Raw genomic sequence first — 19,119 nt, forward strand, 5'->3', positions numbered from 1 at the left:
ATACTCTTTGGGGAAGAGAGTACCGATACCCGACTTGAGCCACCTGAGCCATTTCAATGAATTCACACACTGTACTAATGTACCAACGAAACACTTGCCACATTTACAAACGTTCAACAAAGACTGAAACCTGGCGCGGAAGCACCGCCTTGTGTGCATCAGGCCGTCACAAAGCGACTCTCTCACTCAGGAATTCCCGAGCACAGAATGGAGCGGTTCCGCTTTATTCTGCTCACCCGGTAGTAAAACAATCAGTTACGAGATCTAGAAGGTCTTTCATTTTCTCACAGTTCATGATCCTTACAATTTTCTTGTCGGTACACACATTTTCTTTCGATTTATCGAAACACTTTTCCTCCCCTACTACTACTACTACTACTACTACTACTACTACTACTACTACTACTACTACTACATGTTTTCATTCCTTCCCTGAAGGGAGAGGCGGGCCTCTTAGACGGTACCTCCGTCTCTCAAGCCGGGAGATTTGTTGCGGTGAAGAAGATGCTCGGAGAAGGTGAGGGGGTTGGCGGCCGTGGCCTATACTAGGAAGTGTCCCACATTCACCTTAGTGCAGGAGAATGGAAAACCACGGAGAACCATTCTCAGGACTGCCGACGGCTGGTGCCAGCCGTGAGGTCTAGCTCTGTCCCGTCTCCCGAATGCAGAGGCGTAGAGTCACGGTAGAGCCGTGGCCACCCCTCCTCTGTTCGGTTGGCCGGTCAGAGTTCAGAGCTGTTGGACCATGGACCAACCATGGCCACTTGTGGGCCGAGACCCACTCTGCTTCCACCGACTCCTCCTATAAATGGAGTCAAGCGATGCAATATCTGTACCCTGTGCATTTCGTAAGAGGCTGTTAAGACATACATACACACATACATACATACATACATACATACATACATACATACATACATACATACATACCGGACGAGTTGGCCGTGCTGTTAGGTGCGCGCGGCTGTGAGCTTGCATCCGGGAGATAGTGGGTTCGAACCTCACTGTCGGCAGCCCTGAAGATTGTTTTCCGTGGTTTCCCATTTTCACACCAGGCAAATGCTGGGGCTGTACCTTAATTAAGGCCACGACCGTTTCCTTTCCACTCCTATCCCTTTCCTATCCTATAGTCGCCATAATACCCATAAGACCTATCTGTGTCGGTGCGACGTAAAACAAATTCTAAAAAACATGCATACATAAATAGATGGTTTATTTTGACGGTTAAAGGTAAGAGGAACGTTTCCCCGTCTTACACTTAACCAGTGAATACATGAATAACATAATATAAAATTGAAAAACAATCTGAAACAAATTACTTACTCTGCTATCTCATGTGTATAAAATACCTAACATACTATACAATAAATGAACATTTTGCTTCCTAAGTGCAATGATATAATACCTACGAAAATGTAATAATAATAATAATAATAATAATAATAATAATAATAATAATAATAATAATAATAATAATAATAATAATAATAAAGTGTTCTGCCCTAAGTGAAATTATATGAAATTATACAACCAAACGGGATAAATCAGCAAACAAACAAAGAAAGAATTACAAAATTACAAATAGCATACACAGTTGTCTGGAGCAGATACAACAAAAATCTATATCCAAAAACGCAAAATTACGACACTACAACACAGGTGTCAAACCAGAAGCCTTTTATGCATCAGAAACTCTGGATTGATGGCCTATTACAAATAAAAACATCGAAAAACAAGAGAGGAAAATTCTCAGGGAAATTCTAGGACAAAACTGAGAAAATGGTATTTGGATGAAAAGGAAATCTATCAAGTAACAGAAAAAAATCACAGACGCCATTAGAAAAAGAAGATACAATTCTATAGTCACCTGATCAGGATGGATAACGATAGGCTAACAGAAAATACTAAATCTCGCAGTGTCTCCAAAAATCACAACTGGCTTACAGAAATAAACAAAGACCTTTAGGAAATTGGCATAAATGAAGAAGTTTTACAAGACAGAAAAGAATCAGAAATCTCATAAACAAACTCAAATTTGCTGATCAACCTAAAGGACAAGCCACAGGATGGACGGAAGAACGCAAAAAGAAGCACAGCGAAAGGATGAAGAGATTTTGGGAAGACAAGAAGAAACGTTGTGCTAAATAAGTTCACACGTGCTCCTTAGTTGGGTATAACGAATCAATAATAATAATAATAATAATAATAATAATAATAATAATAATAATAATAATAATAATAATAATAATAATAATTAGAGCAGTCGATCGATTAAAATTTTTGATCTGTTAACTGAATGCCTTTAATCGATTAATCGAATTTTAATCGGGTTCACATAGTAACCTTGAAAGCTTCATTTAAACTTTAAAAAATTTGATCAGCCTTTAATCGATTAATCAGTGGATTAATCGGTCGATTAATCGAATTCTGATCGGGTTCACATAGTATCCTTGAAAGCTTTATATAAACTTAAAAATTTTGATCTGTTAACTGAATGCTTTTAATCGATTAATCAGTCGATTAATCGGAATTTTAATCGGGTTCACACAGCATCCTTAAGAACTTTATTTAAACTTAACTGTAGAGTGTGGGATGCACACCGAAAATTGTCGTACTTTGCTCTCTCAGCTCCTAGAACGATATTTCTTGTATTGTCAGTGGAAACAGTGACAACTTTGCCTTCCAACTCCTATTCACAAACTACTCTTTTATGCATTTAGTTCAGTTCATAACATTTCTTCGTCATAAAACTTATCCCTCTTTTATTTTTTTTACCGTGTCTCTAGAAATAAAGTTGTGAAAAATGAAGTTTGTCGCAAAACCTCTTCAATACCACAACCAGAAACATCGCGGCCTGTTATCATGCACTGTCCATTTCACTAGTTTATTCGTATTTTCAGTTTCTATATTAGAGGACACAGGCTTCAATATTAGGTGCTCCAGCGTTGACTGAGAAGATGAACTGGTAGAGACATTGATAGACGCAGGTACACTTTGGAAGGCATGAACATGTTTAAGATGATGTTGAAGACTACTTGCACTTCCAACTTTACGTTCCACGCATTACCTATAACACGATAGTTAGGTGTCCCACTGCTGCAACTCCATATTTAAATAGGTTAGGGTGGAAAATAAATCTGTCATTGTGCTAATATGAGAGGTACAGTATTATTATTATTATTGAAAATCCAGTACAGCATGGAGCCCTATTTCACAAGAATACATTAGGGCTGTAGTTTATAATCTTAAAATATTTCAAAACGAAAGATTAAGAGTTCAATTTGTTAAAGATGAACAAAATGAATGTTGCTTGTAACAACAAATATCGCGTAATGGTTTAGAAAATACAAGATATATAAGTCTTTTCCTTCCAAACACGGGGCAGGAGAAAAGTAGATGATCCACTGTTTGAGCTGAACCACAAAAGCATAAATATCCATCTGTAATTTGGATTTTAAATCGCTCAAGGTAAGATTTAAATCTTCCATGTCCCGATAAAAATTGCGTGAGGACAAGAATTGGGCAGTTTACAAGGAAGTAGGTCAACATGAGACAATATCATGAAGTGCCTTAACTCATAGCTAGAAATCATCATCGTCATCACGATCATCTTCTTCTATGGAATTTCGAGGTATATTCACAGCAAAAGGTCCTGAAGTATCGGTACTTGAGCTTGCTGACTGATTATACCACTGTGCTTTAGCTATTCCTCTGAGCATGTTCTGTTATGGTTTGAAATCTTTACACGTACCACTGACTCGAACACAATGACTGGCCAGAAAGTATCCATTCACCGTAGAGGTAATTAGCCTATTCCTGTTTTTGACTTTAATGAGATTAATTTTGCTGAATATTCTTTCACAATCAGCGTTCGAGCGAGGGAGTGACAAAATAGAGAGTGCAAATCCTGGAAGTGCGGGAAACGTACATTCACTTCATCAACCTCGTTTTTCACTTCCTGTAACTTAGTCCAAAATTAATCTACTTCAGAGCAGGCTTTAATATCATCATTGATGTTGACTAAGGGTAATTTCCTCCGGTCATCGTCAGTCTGCTGAAGGCGAATGCTATGATTCACTGATTACAGTATAGGTGCGAGACCGTGAAGTAACTCATTTCATTATTCGAAAAGTCTTTTTTTTTTTTTTTTTTGCTACTTGCTTTACGTCGCACCGACACAGATAGGTCTTATGGCGACGATGGGACAGGGAAGGGCTAGGAGTGGGAAGGAAGCGGCCGTGGCCTTAATTAAGGTACACGCGCGGCTGCGAGCTTGCATCCGGGAGATAGTAGGTTCGAATCCCACTATCGGCAGCCCTGAAAATGGTTTTCCGTGGTTTCCCATTTTCACACCAGGCAAATGCTGGGGCTGTACCTTAATTAAGGCCACGGCCGCTTCCTTCCAACTCCTAGGCCTTTCCTATCCCATCGTCGCCATAAGACCTATCTGTGTCGGTGCGACGTAAAGCCCATAGCAAAAAAAATTAAGGTACAGCGCCAGCATTTGCCTGGTGTGAAAATGGGAAACCACGGAAAACCATTTTCAGGGCTACCGACAGTGGGGTTCGAACCTACTATCTCCCGAATGAAAAGTCTCTCTATCTCTTTCGAACTTGTTATGTATGACAGAACATAACTTGCACGAATAAAACAAGGAACAAAAAATCTACGCATTTTAAAGGGAAAACAAGTCCAAATTTACGATATATCATAGGATCGTACAACAGATGTACGATCCGCGGGTTGAATAATACGATAGTTCACAGCATTGAATTATCGTACATTTACGATCCAGATCGTACGGTTGGCAACGCTGACTGGGCTAATCACATAAATGGAACCGTGAATAAAGGATACATAATTCTGTACACAGTTATGAGGGTATTTAGGGGTTGTAGTAAGGATGTAAACGAGAGGGCATGCTAGGGTATGGTTCCAGTGTATGGGACCCTCAGTAGTATTAGTTGATTCAAGAACTGGAAAAAATACAAGGAAAAGCAGCTCGATTTCTTCAGTTGATTTCCGATAAAAGAGCAGCGTTACAAAAATGTTGCAAAGTTTGGGCAGGCAAGACTTGGGAGAAAGGAGACGAGCTGCTCGTCTAAGTGGTATGTTCCGAGCTATCAGTAGAAAGATGGCGTGGAATGAGATTAGTAGACGCATAAGTTTGAGTAGTGTCTTTAAAAGTAGGAAAGATCACAATATAATGATAAAGTTGGAATTCAAGAGGACAAATTGGGGCAAATATTCGTTTATAGGAAGGGGAGTTAGGGATTGGAGTGACTTACTAAGGGAGATGTTCAATAAATTTCCAATTTCACTGCAATCATTTAAGAAATGATAAGGAATCTGCCACCTGGGTGACTACCCTAAATGCAGATTAGTAGTGATTGATTGATTGAAGTCGAAATTCGGAACATTGTCCAACATTGTCCGCCTTAACAATATCACTTAACACAGTTACTGAGGGACAACCTCGCTGTTTTTCTAGCTGGCTGTTTGGTCTGGCACCTAAAGCCAATAAATTAAAAAAAAAAGAACCTCGCTATTATTCAAGTTCCTCAGATATGTTCCGCCTATTAACAGTAGGCCAGGAGTAAAGTTTCAAGGGCCTAGTAAAACATCTGTAATGAGGAGGACATTTTAATGTTATGTTGCTTTACGTCCTACTAACTACTGTACTTTCACGATTCTAGGAGACTCCGAGGTGCCGGAATTTAGTCCAGCAGGAGTTCCTTTACGTGCCAGTGAAACATATTCATTTATATTCGAAAAAGGAAGTATTTTCTGTTGAATATGACGCTCTTCTGCATCTTCCGATGGTACTTCAACCTGTGATACATCCAAAAAGTGTTTATAAAAATCTGCAAATGCAGTCTCCATAATGTTTCTATAAAATAAAATAAACCTCATCCTTCTTGTGGACTTTTTGATACAGTTAACTTTGAAGATGGTTTCGGGTCCTAAATACCACTAATTTTTCCCCCATTTAGCAATGCTTCTAGTAAAGTGTGGATTTTAGTAAAGTACTAGCATTTGTATCCGTTCTTCGCACGGGAATTTGCAGTGGATTACATGTTGCGTTCAGGAATTTGTGCGATGTAACACGTTCACTGCGACATGTTGAAATGATATTTTCCTACGAAAGCGCGTGGCAGTAACGTGAAATATGATGATGCTGAACAAAGTCGAGAAAGAGAATGCGGACGATTGCACGGTACAGTTCCTGGTCGGAAGTTGTGCGAAATTCTCCGTGGTACTCAGGTTCAATACTGTATCACTGACCACTGGCGTGGCGCTCTGACGTTGACGATACCTCCCTTAATATTTGCCCTATCAAAAAGAGACATGCACGATATATCCCACGGGACTTGGAATAAACATACAATTTTTCGTAAGCAAATGCGTTATTATCCGTCGTACGATAAATACGTACATGGCATAAAGGGACGGAAATAACATATTCTTAAACGTTTGTTGTATACAGTCTTTTGATGGACCTAATGTTAACATAAAAACAATTGAGAATAATATTCCTATAAATACTAACTCCAAGTGATTATTGACATCAACACATGATAACACAGTCCTGAGTGAGTAGATCCCAAATACGTAGTTTGGTTCAAAAAGTCCAGCACCTTTCCACTTTTAGGAGAAGACTGACAGAAAAGGGAAAAATTCTACCTCATGTTTCCTCGGTGTTCAGTTACATTAAGTGGGGTTAATTCTCAAGCCGAGCGATCTTGCAAATAACTGCGTGTCTGCGAGAGTGACCATCACTGGCTGCACAGCGTGACGCCCGTCTCCGTCATCTAAAGAGTAAGCGAAATTGTGCACATGAAAAAAAAATGATTTAAAATGAAGGACGTAGTCTACGTATTTTACATAGAATCAATAATGTAAGAGGAAATTGAAAAACTCTTCTGGTCCTCGTATAAACCCGCAGTCTAATGATGTTTAAAAATTAAGCATATCGAAACCCGCTCATAGATAAGTGGACTCTAAACATGAAGTTTGTTCCAGATATAATAATTAGTGTAAGATAATATTTGAAAAAAACTCCTTCTTCTGATCTTGCTATAAACCCCCAGTCCATTCAGTGATTTTTAAATGATACGCATATCAAAACCTGTTCCTGAGTGAGTAGACTCTGAATACGTACTTTGGTCGAGATATAATCGTTAAGTGTAAGAGAAAACTGAAAAACTCCCCTGGTCTTCCTATAAAGCCTCCAGTCTATTTAGTGATTTTTAAATAATAAGCATATCGAAACCTGCTCCTGTATGAGCAGACTCTAAACATGAAGTTTGGTCGAGATCTATTCAGCCGTCTACCCGTGATGGTGAAACAAACAGACAAACACGAAGCTAAAATCTACTGATACGATCTTGAACTGACCCAAAACGGATAAATACATCAAAATATGGCGAAATAAATGACATTATGGACAGCGTACCCCCCTAAAACTTTATTTATAAAATCAGTTACAGTACCGAACCCTAGCGAAACTGTCTGGTTCTCTTAGATGTTGTGAAGCGATGGGTTTATAAGGCTTGACCGTTAATCGTTTTGTTACTCGGTGGGCAGAAGATAATGACACATTCGCTTGTACGGCGAGACGCGACAGGGTTTTGTTGTAGTTCTTTCTAAGAGAGCTCCTATTTCATCAAGCTTTTCCTCTGTTAAAACATTTAGCCTCCTGCGTGTTCCGCACTAAATTACGCATCGTATTCCTGCGGGGGGGGGGGGGGGGAGGATGGCAGGACATTTGCAAATGAATCGAAAGCGGCACTGTAACAGAATAATGCTTCGCATAGCACAACACAATGAATACACGCTGTTCTACTGCATAAGTCACTCATTAAACGCTCTTGAATTCTTACAGAAAGTACGACATTTATAAGCTAACACAGTGAGCACACTACCAATACCATAGATGTTAAAGCAAACTATTGCGTTACTGCATTCGATCACACTAGCCAGACACGAAGCAATTTATCTCTCCGCAAATGAGTTACCCGGCCGTGCCTGTAAAATAGCATGATGATATAATTCTAATTCTAACGTTGAAAGAAAAATTCTAATGACGAAGGAAAGAGCAGATACAATTATAATGAAAATGTATGCCAATATTTACTTGAGACGTTCATGCATCTCATAACCTATTAAGCAGGACACACTTATTAATGCTGTTTACAATAACAGGAATTCAAATTCTGGTCACTCCATGTGAGATTTGTGCTGGACAAAGCGAAGGTAGGGTACTCCGGTTTTCCCTGTCATCTTGCATTCCAGCATCAATCTACAATAACATTTCATCAGTCATTCATTTAATCATTGCCCCAGAGGAGTGCGAGAGGCTTCGGCAGTCGGCACATTTCCTATCTTCGCCGCTAGATGGCGCTTCATTAATTCCATTCCTGACCCGGTCAAATGACTGGAAACAAGCTGTGGATTTTGATTTAATTTACAAATTGCCTGCTGTAGTTGCATGGCCTAGCAAGAAAGGTACTTAATAAAACTTGACGGCGTGTTCCCATCCTCCTATATACAGCATTTCTTACCGGTCTATCAAGATAACAGCGTGCTGTCGCCTAGCGACAACCTGTCCATATAATTCATCCAATCTTGGTGCAGCTTTGCAGTTAAATTAATTATATAAATTTACTCATCATAAAAAAACTACCCATCGGTTTTCGTTCGAACCACTTCCTAAGTAATAAAAGCAAATCGTGAAATTTTCAGCGACATCGATCCAGTCGTTTTTGAGTCCATATGAGACAAAACACACACACACACACACACACACACACACACACACACACACACACACACACACACACACACACACACACACACACACACACACACACACACACACACACACACACATATGTTTCATCCTCTTCATTCTTGCTATCATATATCATGTCATTCATTTCTTTCAGCAAGCAACTATTACAAGAATTTCCCGATGTTCTACACAGTTACAAGTCTATAGACTACACGGCAGAGCTTCGAAAGACCTGGAGTCACCTGGAGTACCCTCAACATTTTAGAGGGGACAATTGTGGCACCAATTATTCTCCTTAAGTATAAGAATCCTGCCCTCTGCAATGAACACGACTCTGAAACTGATGACTAATATTATTGAAGCCATTCTCATGATTGGGCATGCCGCGAGCGAAGTAATATTCATTTCTCGGATTCGAATAATTTCTTCGGATATACAGTTTAAGTTTAGATGTCTGCAGTGTTCAAAATAAAATAAATAATGTAATAATAAAGCAAGTATAATCTTCTTCTTCTTACTATCTTATTAAAAGTCAAATTTCTGCTCCCATTTGGGTGGGGGGCGAGGGGGTGACTGATGATGGATGTATGTGTGTAAATGACACATCTCCTCCTAAACCACTGGAGCAATTTCAATCAAATTTTGAAACTTATTCTTTGCTGAAGACCTGCACTGTGAGGGTAAGCCACTTCTAGCCCCCTTAGGGGTGGGGGGTTATGGGGATCAGGAAACAAAATCGAAAATACTGTCGAATACATAGTTTTCGGGGTCGTCGAGGTGAATTGTACACTCCGGATTTTTAGTATCAGGAGAACCACGTGGGGGTAAGACAGCCCAGGAAACCTTAGGGGCGGGAGGGGGGGGCAAGGGGGTCAGATATACAAATTAACGAAAATAGTGTCGAATCCATACTTTTCGGGGTCGCTGAGATGAATAGTGACACTCCGGGTTTTTTAAAGTCCAAGTTCAGCCCCCTTTGGAGGGTGAGGGGGGAGTGATATATAAAAATAAACGAAAATGGATGTATGTATGTTTGTAAATGATACATCTCCTTCTAAACCACTGGAGCAATTTCAATCAAATTTTGAACACGTATTACTTGCTATCCGGAGACGAGCACTGTGAGGGTAACCCCCTTAGGAGTGGGGGGTTAGGGGGTCAGGTGAAAAATAATCGAAAATAGTGTCAGATCCGTAGTTTTTGGGGTCGCTGAGGTGAATAGTGACACTCCCGATTTTTTAAAAGTCAAATTTCTGCTCCCATTTAGGTGCGAGGCGAGGGGGACTAATGATGGATGTATGTGTGTAAATGACACATCTCCTCCTAAACCACTGGAGCAATTTCAATCAAATTTTGAACACATATTATTTGCTATCTGAAGACGAGCACTGTGGGGGTAAGTCACCACTAGCCCCCTTAGGGGTGGAGGTTAGGGGTTTCAGGTAAAAACATAATAGAAAATAGTGTCGAATCCATAGTTTTTGGGGTCGCTGAGGTGAATAGTGGCACTCCCGATTTTTTAAAGTCAAATTTCTGCTCCCATTTGGGTGGACGGCGAGGGGGGACTGATATATAAAATTAAAAACGAAAATAGTGTCGAATACATAGTTTTCGGGGTCGCCGAGGTGAATGGTACACTCCGGATTTTTAGTATCAGGAGACAAACCACGTGGGGATAAGACAGCCCAAGAAACCTTAGGGGCGGGGGGTGAGGGGTCAGATATACAAATTAAAGGAAATATTGTCGAATCCATACTTTTCGGGGTCTTAGGGATGAATAGTGACACTCGGGATTTTTAGTATAAGGAGACAAACCACGTGGGGGTAATACACCCCAAGAAACCTTAGGGGCAGGGGGCTAGGGGGCTCTGATACAAATATCATCAAAAGTAGTGTCGAATCCATACTTTTCATGGTCGCTGAGATGAATAGTCACACTCCGGACATTTTTTAAGTCCAAGTTTAGCCCCCTTCGTGGTAGGGGGCGATGGGAGAGTGATATATGAAAATAATCGAAAAGAGTGTCGAATCCATAGTTGTCGGGGTCGCTGAGATGAATAGTGAGAGTCCGGATATTTTATATGTTCATCCCCCTTTGGGGTGGGTGGCGACGGGGAAGTGATATATAAAATTAATCGAAAATAGTGTCGAATACATAGTTTTCAGGGTCTCCGAGGTGAATTGTACGCTTAGGATTTTTAGTATCAAGAGACAAACCACGTGGGGATAGGACACCCCTGGACCGCTTAGGGGGGGGAAGGGTTGGACATATATAGCATCGAAAGTAGTGTCGAATCAATACTTTTCGGGCTCGCTGAAATTAATAGCAACACTGTGGAATTTTTTAATATCCAAGTTCAGCCCTTTTCGTTGGGGGCGGGCGGGGGAGTGATATATAGAAATAAGAGAAAATACTGTCGAATACGTAGTTTTCGGGGTCGCTGAGATGAATAGTGACATTCCGGAATTTAATATCAGGAGACAAACCACGTGGGGGTAATACAACTCAGGAAACATTAGTGGCGGGGGGCGAGGTGTTGAGATATACAAATCATCGAATGTAGTGTCGAATCCATACTTTTCGGGGTCGCTGAGATGAATAATGGCACTCCGGAATTTTTCAAAGTTCAGCCCCCCTTCGTGGTGGGTGGCAATTGGAGAGTAATATATAAAAATAAACGAAAATAATGTTGAATTCATAGTTGTCGGGGTCGTTGAGATGAATGGTGAGACCCCGAATATTTTACAAGTCCAAGTTCATTCCCCTTTCTGGTAGGGGGTGAGGGGATTCAGATTTAAAAATAATCCAAAATAGTGTCGAAGCCATAGCTTTCGGGGTTGCTGAGATGAATAGTAACACTCCCGTTTTTTTAAAACTCAAAGTTTAACCCCCTTTAGGGGGTGGGGGAGTGAGATATAATAATAATAATAATAATAATAATAATAATAATAATAATAATAATAATAATAATAATAATAATAATAATAATAATCGAATATACTGCCTAATCCATAGTTTTGCGGGTCGCTGAGATGAATAGTAACATTCCGGATTTTTAAAGTCCAGCTTCAGCCCCCTTTTGCATAGAGGTTGAGAAAGGGTGAAAAAATAAATTGTCAAAAATGCCCCCCTTTGGCATAGAGGGTGAGAAAGGGTGGAAAAATAAATTGTCAAGAATGCCCAAGGTAATAGACGTGTGTATGTTCCAGTATGACTTTCAAGTATGACTTACTGCCTGGAAAACATACTGTGGGAGTAAGACGCCCCTAGAACCACTTCGGAAGCGGGTGAAATATATAATCCATATTAATAAATAGAAGTCAGTTTGGCGCGATATATATATATATACTGTACTATACATATATAAATTAAGGCATAAAAGTGAAAACAGACGTGAATTAATGAGACCATTCTAGGCATCCTAGAAACTTAAAACTTGGTACCAGACAACCTGATGACTTCATCCCTAGAAAAATCTAAAATTCTCAAAATTCTCTAAGAGGGACACGTTGGGAGTTTCAAATCTGCATAAGAACACAGTCGGTGATATTTATCCAGAACGATAACCTATAGGTTTCATGGGCTTAAAAGTTTCCTGAAAGTCTTAATTTTTAACCCCCTCCCCCATATCAAGATGGCAGCACAATCTTCCAGACAAGTTAGAAAATAGAAATTTGGCAAAATTTTAGCTTTTTGCCTGTAACCGATGGAAAATTGAGATGTTCAAAAAATGTATTTTCTACCCCCCCAAAATATGGAAATATCGAGGCAATTTTAATGACGGTGCAGACCTTCCTTTCGAGGTATTTGGTAGCTAAACGGTAAGTCGTATCACAAAACGGATGGCACAATCTCTGTTCAATTTGGAGTGATGACTTTTTGTCGTATCACTATCCCTTATGATAAATTTGGCTCTATTTCTAGATTTACCTAAATTTTGCACTTTGTACACGTATAACTAATGGTTTGAGTCACTTATAGGAAAGATGTGATCATCAAATTCTACTCGAATATTGGCCCACCCAGCCAAATTCTATGATTGAAGCTGTCACATAAGTTTCTGAAAAGTAATTCACTGTGTGAAAACCTTACACAAATTCAACGTTTCTAAAATAATCTTGCCTTTAAATAGATGAGATACGCGGAAATATCATAGGGCCAGCCATTTAAATAGCCAAATGAGGCCAGAGCCGTCTTTTTATACAATCCGTTTTTTCAATATGAATGAACCGTTTAGCAGCAGTTATTCTGTAAATGAAGGTGAACATGCATATACACCCGTATGTCGATCTACATTTATTAATTTAAGTCGATTTGTAGCGATCTAGAAAGCGGTGTGTCTTACATTGTAATTAATACTTTATAAATCAATAGTGACTCTCAGCAGGAGGGCGTCTGCTGTTTTAATTAGTACTCCCCATATCGACTTTAACTAGCAATAGGAATGGGGTAGTTCTCCAACGCCTGTGTACCACTGTAATGCATAATTCCCTTCTTGATTTGACTAAAAGAAGGCAAGGGAGCGTGCATTTTTTTAAAAACTCTTTTACCTGATTCTCTTTATCATTAGATATAGGTGCCCCCGATTATAAACAAATTTACCCATCAAAATGTGACTGACGTTACGCATAGTGAATTGCGGTAGGCAAGTGGACCTGTCGTTATCATCACAGCTCTGCAACTCGCACTTCACATTGGAAACAACATCTGCGGACCTCCCTATGCTTTTTCTTGGATAACGCCAAGAGACATGCAATAAAAAAAAAATTCACTTCATGTACAGCAATTTACTTCGATATCCGTATACATTGTAGAATACCGTAGCGAAGCACGGGTACATATATATAGAGAGAGAAAGACAGGACTATATTCCAAAATTCCAGAAAGCCGACTTCTTAAGATTTTCTTGCCCTGCCTTTTCGCAGTCTTTGTTTAGGACATCATTTCCTAATCTTTGAACGGTAGCAAACTTGCCTATCATGCCTATATATTCATTCGGGCTAGTGATGGTCTTATGTATTCTGATTTCCTTTTCAGTATTTCGAAATGCCCGATCATTGGGTATAAATCTGTGCCCGATCATATTAAAAATGAGCTGAACCTGAATGATGTGATTGGGTGCATTACAAAATGTAATAGCAGCTCATGAGAATCAAGGTTATATTTTGGTGTTGTCGCTCACACTCATTACTAACAAATCTAAGATCGTCGCCACAAGACCTATCTGTGTCGGTGCAACGTAAAGAAAACATTTAAAAACAAATCTAATTACGGTATAAGGAGAGGAGTCAGATCAATAGAATTTAAGCAGTCAAACAAGCAGGACGATATTTCATTTTCTATCCACACATATGTAGTTACATTCTCCCTGCTAAGTTTGCATTTTGAATGTCCTTTTACCACACAAAAAAGTGATTGGGATATAACTGTTGAATATAGTAGGTGGCCTGAGCGGGGAGTTTTGGGAGGGGCTGGTTCTTATGACAGTCAAAACACAGGATTAAAACTTTTTCTTTGCCCTCTTTAAGAAGATCATACAAAGCTGCACATCTTAATGTATGTACTCATTTCTCTGTGGGGAGAGTAGTTTAGTGATCTTCCTTCATCTTTGCATGATAAACAAAGGTATCACGTGATTCACACTGAAGCTTCTCATTGGCTGACAAGAAGAATGAAAGTTTTGCAGCCACACTTAATGGAAAATGTGAGTTTTGCATATGAAAGCAATATTTCTCGTGGGAATAAATCAGGATGATGTTGGTTTTTAATTCTAAAACTGTTTCAGTCGTATGTAGTTCATAATGAAGAGCAAGCATGTAACAATGACTGATTTCAGGCCAAGCGTGAAGAACCACTAATTTTGCATTTGAGTTTTGCATTTAGATCCCTCATTACAGTAAGTACAAGTCCGACTCGTTGGCTGAGTGGTCAGCATACTGGCCTTCGGATCAGAGGGTCCCGGGTTCGATTCCCGGCCGGGTTGTGGATTTTAATCGCTTCTGATTAATTCTTCTGGCTCGGGGACTGGGTGTATGTGTCCGTTCCGACAGTCTCCTCATCATATTCAGACAACATACCGCACTACCAACAACCACAGTAACACGCAATAGTACTTACATCTCTCCATATAGGGTTGGCGTCAGGAAGGGCATCCGGCCTAAAACATGGCCAATCCACATGTGCGACGCAGTTCGCACTCGCGACCCCACAGGTGTGGAAAAAGCGGTAGGAAAAGAAGATTACAGTAAGTACAAATGGCGTTGTGTTTTTTCTTTGCGTCGTGTTTTAAACGAGTTACCGCACTCTAAGTCACAGCTAAGCCCCTTACATACGTTAACGCCACGTAAGACAGTAGAATATTTCTCATAATACGTACCTCGCAAATATTTCTGGACATAAAATTGTGTGTTAAATCAGCGACCAATTTGTTGGACCTAGACCTCGATAAGTGCCATGTTGTTGGACGTAGGTCTTGATAAGTGGGTCTATCTTGTGACATGGCATGGGAATGTTGTGTACTGGATCAGCTGCCATGTTGCTGGACTTAGGCCTTGATAGGTGGGTCTATCTTGTGGCATGGCATGGGGATCTTGTGTGCTCGATCGGCTGCCATATCGTTGAACGTAGATCATGATGCTATATATTTCTTAAGATTTATCTCCTGTGTGGGTGGAGTCAAAGGATGCGTAATCTGCACCGCCTGCATGTCGTACGAGGCTGCTAAAAGGGAAACAACGAAAGAATCTCTCTTCTTCTGAGCTCCAATTTTCAAAGGCCTATATCTATTTTAATGATAACAGGATAGGAAGTAAAAGGAAGCGAAGTTAGACTCGGTGGTCGCTAGTATGTTGACGAGAGGCAAGGGATACAAAGGACGTACTCGAATGCCCCCCAACCCACCCTCAGGGGGATGAATTGCACGAATTTATTCTAATTATAATGTTATTGATTTTACGCTCCATTTACGACGAGGTGCCGGAATTTTGTCTCGCAGGAGTACTTTTACATGCCGGTAAATGTATCGACACGGGGCTGATGTATCTGAGCACCTCCAAATACCACCGGACTGAGCTAGTATCGAACCTGCCAAGTTCTGAACCACTCAGCCCCTCACGAATGTATTCTCTTCCTTTATCTTCTTTAAAATGTTCCTTGGATAAACTGAGGATTATTTTGCTAGTCGTTAACAAAGAAAATTCGCTAACTGACACGAGGTCCAGTGTGTTCATTCTCTGATGGACTTGGCAAAGGTCACATTGTATGTGTGTGTGACAACAACAAATAAGCCGAGGGCAATCAGACAAGGGTACTTCTGTCATCTGTTCTTTGTTACTCTTGTGTCAGTAGCCACTCAATACAATTAGCCCGATATTGACAGGCTTGGTCTACTTGTCCATCAGTTCGCCCGCCAGCATCTGCCACTAAACAAAGGACGCTGACGGTACATGAAAAACGTTGTGTAGCTATCAAAGGAACCGAGCTAAAAGTACAGTACACGCCTGTTTCTCTCTTAATTTTAAAAATCATATTACAATACAACACCTCAGTTTATAAAACTGTTCGCATTTATTGACTAACAACATATTCATTAGGGCAGACTTCAAATCATCATCCTGACTTTCCCAATCAATTTTGACTGATGACACAGTTTATTGAACCCTCACGATATTTCAGTACACATACTTTAATAATAATAATAATAATAATAATAATAATAATAATAATAATAATAATAATAATAATAATAATAATAATAATAATAATAATAATAATAATATCCCGTGTGGGGATTTACCGGTTACCTCCATCGGGCGCGTCCCATTGGAATTGGGGAAGCTCGCTGGCTCTGCCGCCAGCAGAGTCAGAGGGTAGTAGGGAAATAAAATACCACCGTGAAAAAAATCTGGTCCCTTGCCAGGGTTACGGCGAAGACTGGTAAATGACCAGAAGCCAGAAAACATCTTGAGGCAACCTCTAGGGCTAACAACCCTAGTTGTAAAAGGATGGGTACCCGTCCAAAGCAAAGTCAAGTCAAAAAGCATGATGGCACAACATTTCAAGAAACATACCCCAGGGGGTAAATCTTCGGATAAATCCCTCGTCGTGAACGCCACGGTGCACGAGTCTCGTTCGGATTCTGGGGGAGACTCGACATCATGCAAGAGACAAGTCGGAGCGTCTCGGTGTACCCCGAAGAGTCAAAAACTCAGGCCAAAATCTAAAACCTTTCTAGCAATTTTCAACATAAATTCACTTACACAAACTGGCAAGCTGAAAACACTCACCAAAGCTCTTCACAAAAATCAGATATCCATAGTGGCCCTACAGGAAACAAGGTACCCAGATGAAGAGATTTTCGAATCTGAAGGCTACCGATTTTTCAAGAGCAAAGCGCAAAGAGGAATCCTCAATGGAGCTGTGATGCTTGGAACCGCGTTTGCTGTTAGAACCAAGATCCTTAAATCGGTTGCAAATTTCGAACCTGTGAATGACAGATTGTCTATACTCACAATTAAATGCGCGAACAAAACCTATGCCCTAGTTAATGCACATGCTCCTACAAACGATAAGAACAAGTCTGACCCAGACGAAGTTGATAATTTCTGGGACCTACTGGATGAAAAATTGAACAAAATCCCCAAACACCATGTCAAGCTTCTTTTGGGTGACTTCAATGCCCAACTAGGTCGTGAGCAGAAGTACAAGAAAGTTATAGGAAATTACCCTGCTCACAAAAGAACCAATCCCAACGGCAAAAGACTGATGACCATTGCGAAAATCACAACCTGCATGTCATGTCGACCCACGTTCGCCATCTACCCAGAAAGCAAATGACATGGCGTTCTCCCGTCCAAGCTCTCGGAGAGTTCCAAATTGATCATGTTGCTATCTCCAGGAGAAACAGCCCTGAGATTATGAATGTCAAGGTAAAGAAAGGCATCAATGTGGCCTCAGATCATTATATGTCTCTTATCAAATTCAAACCAATTCCCGCAAACACAAGGAAGACAACCAAACAGATCACACGCTTCGACAATGATAAACTTCGGCAAAGGGTCGAGGAGTTCCAGGAGAAGGCTAGACCAAATGACTGTGACTTTAACAACGCCAAAAGTCTCCTTGTTGAGGCCGCTAAAGACGTTGCAGAAATCAAGAGAAGCAAAAAGCATGCCTGGTAGAATAGTACCTGCGAATCAGTCCTCCAAGAAAGACTCAATGCGTGGAAACAGTACAACTCTACGAAATCAGAAAATGATTGGGAAACCTACAAAACCCAACGTGCCCAAGCAGCTAGGGTGTTCAGAACTGAGAAACGTAAATACGAAAAATCTCTCATTGAAAAGATAGAACAAAACTTTAGGAAGAATGAAAGCAGAGAGTACTACAAAGCCTTCAAACGCAAACTCACTGGCTATAAACCACATCTCTATGCTTTGAGCGAACGGACGGCACACTGGCGACGTCAAATGAAGAAAATTGCAGCATTCTGGCAGATTACTTCAAGAATTTACTTAATTGCTCTAAACCGCAAAGCGCCATTGAGACCAAGGAACCCTTACTCAGGTACCCAGATTCCAGACCACCCCACAGAGATGAAATCAAGCGCCACATTGCCCGTCTCAAAAATAACAAAGCGCCGGGGGAAGACTCAGTAGTAGCAGAACTATGGAAATATGCCCCAGAAGAATCACTTGATAACTTGCAAAAGCAAATAGAAGAAATTTGGAACAAGGAGACCCTACCCGAAGATTGGAAAATAGCTTTGATCCATCCATTACACAAAAAAGGCAGCATAAACATATGTTTATACAGTTCTAAATATTAGAGTGTGATTTGATAGAATCTGATGATGTCCCTTCAAGAACGAAACATGTCATTCTGTTTAATTAAGTTATTTCTTTACCATACGTTATCTTTTTCAAATAGTTTGTAAATTTATTTATTCTAAATTAGTTTCGGAAAACTGAAGAAGCTAACACATGAGTTGAAACTGAAAAGGGAAGGCTTCAGATGACACACACACACACACACACACACACACACACACCTGTTAGTATAAATTGTTTTATTAAATTTTGCATTGTAGTTAACGATCTCAATATTGGTGTCGAGTGTTGGGGAGTAGCGGAGAAAATACTTAAAAAAATACGAAGTGGATCATATAAAGCAGAATAATTGGCATTAAGTTGTAAGGGCAATGAAAACAACGCAATATTGAGAAGCTCATTAATTTCTTTATTTCAGATTATTGTTCTGTTGTTTCATTCTAATGGGAGAGCAAAACTAAATTCACAATGCTCTCTCCCTTGCTATAAACTATCTC

At 40.1% G+C, this 19,119-nt stretch overlaps 1 protein-coding gene across 2 annotated transcripts in view; it reads right to left on the minus strand.

Annotated features, from left to right (window-relative positions):
• The window catches only part of LOC136867475 (LIM domain transcription factor LMO4.2), a 1,054,153-nt gene that overhangs the window by 171,387 nt on the left and 863,647 nt on the right, over window positions 1–19,119 (minus strand). The gene's annotated exons all lie outside the window — the stretch shown is intronic.

This window comes from Anabrus simplex, chromosome 3 (assembly GCF_040414725.1).
Source record: "Anabrus simplex isolate iqAnaSimp1 chromosome 3, ASM4041472v1, whole genome shotgun sequence".
NCBI lineage: Eukaryota > Metazoa > Arthropoda > Insecta > Orthoptera > Tettigoniidae > Anabrus > Anabrus simplex.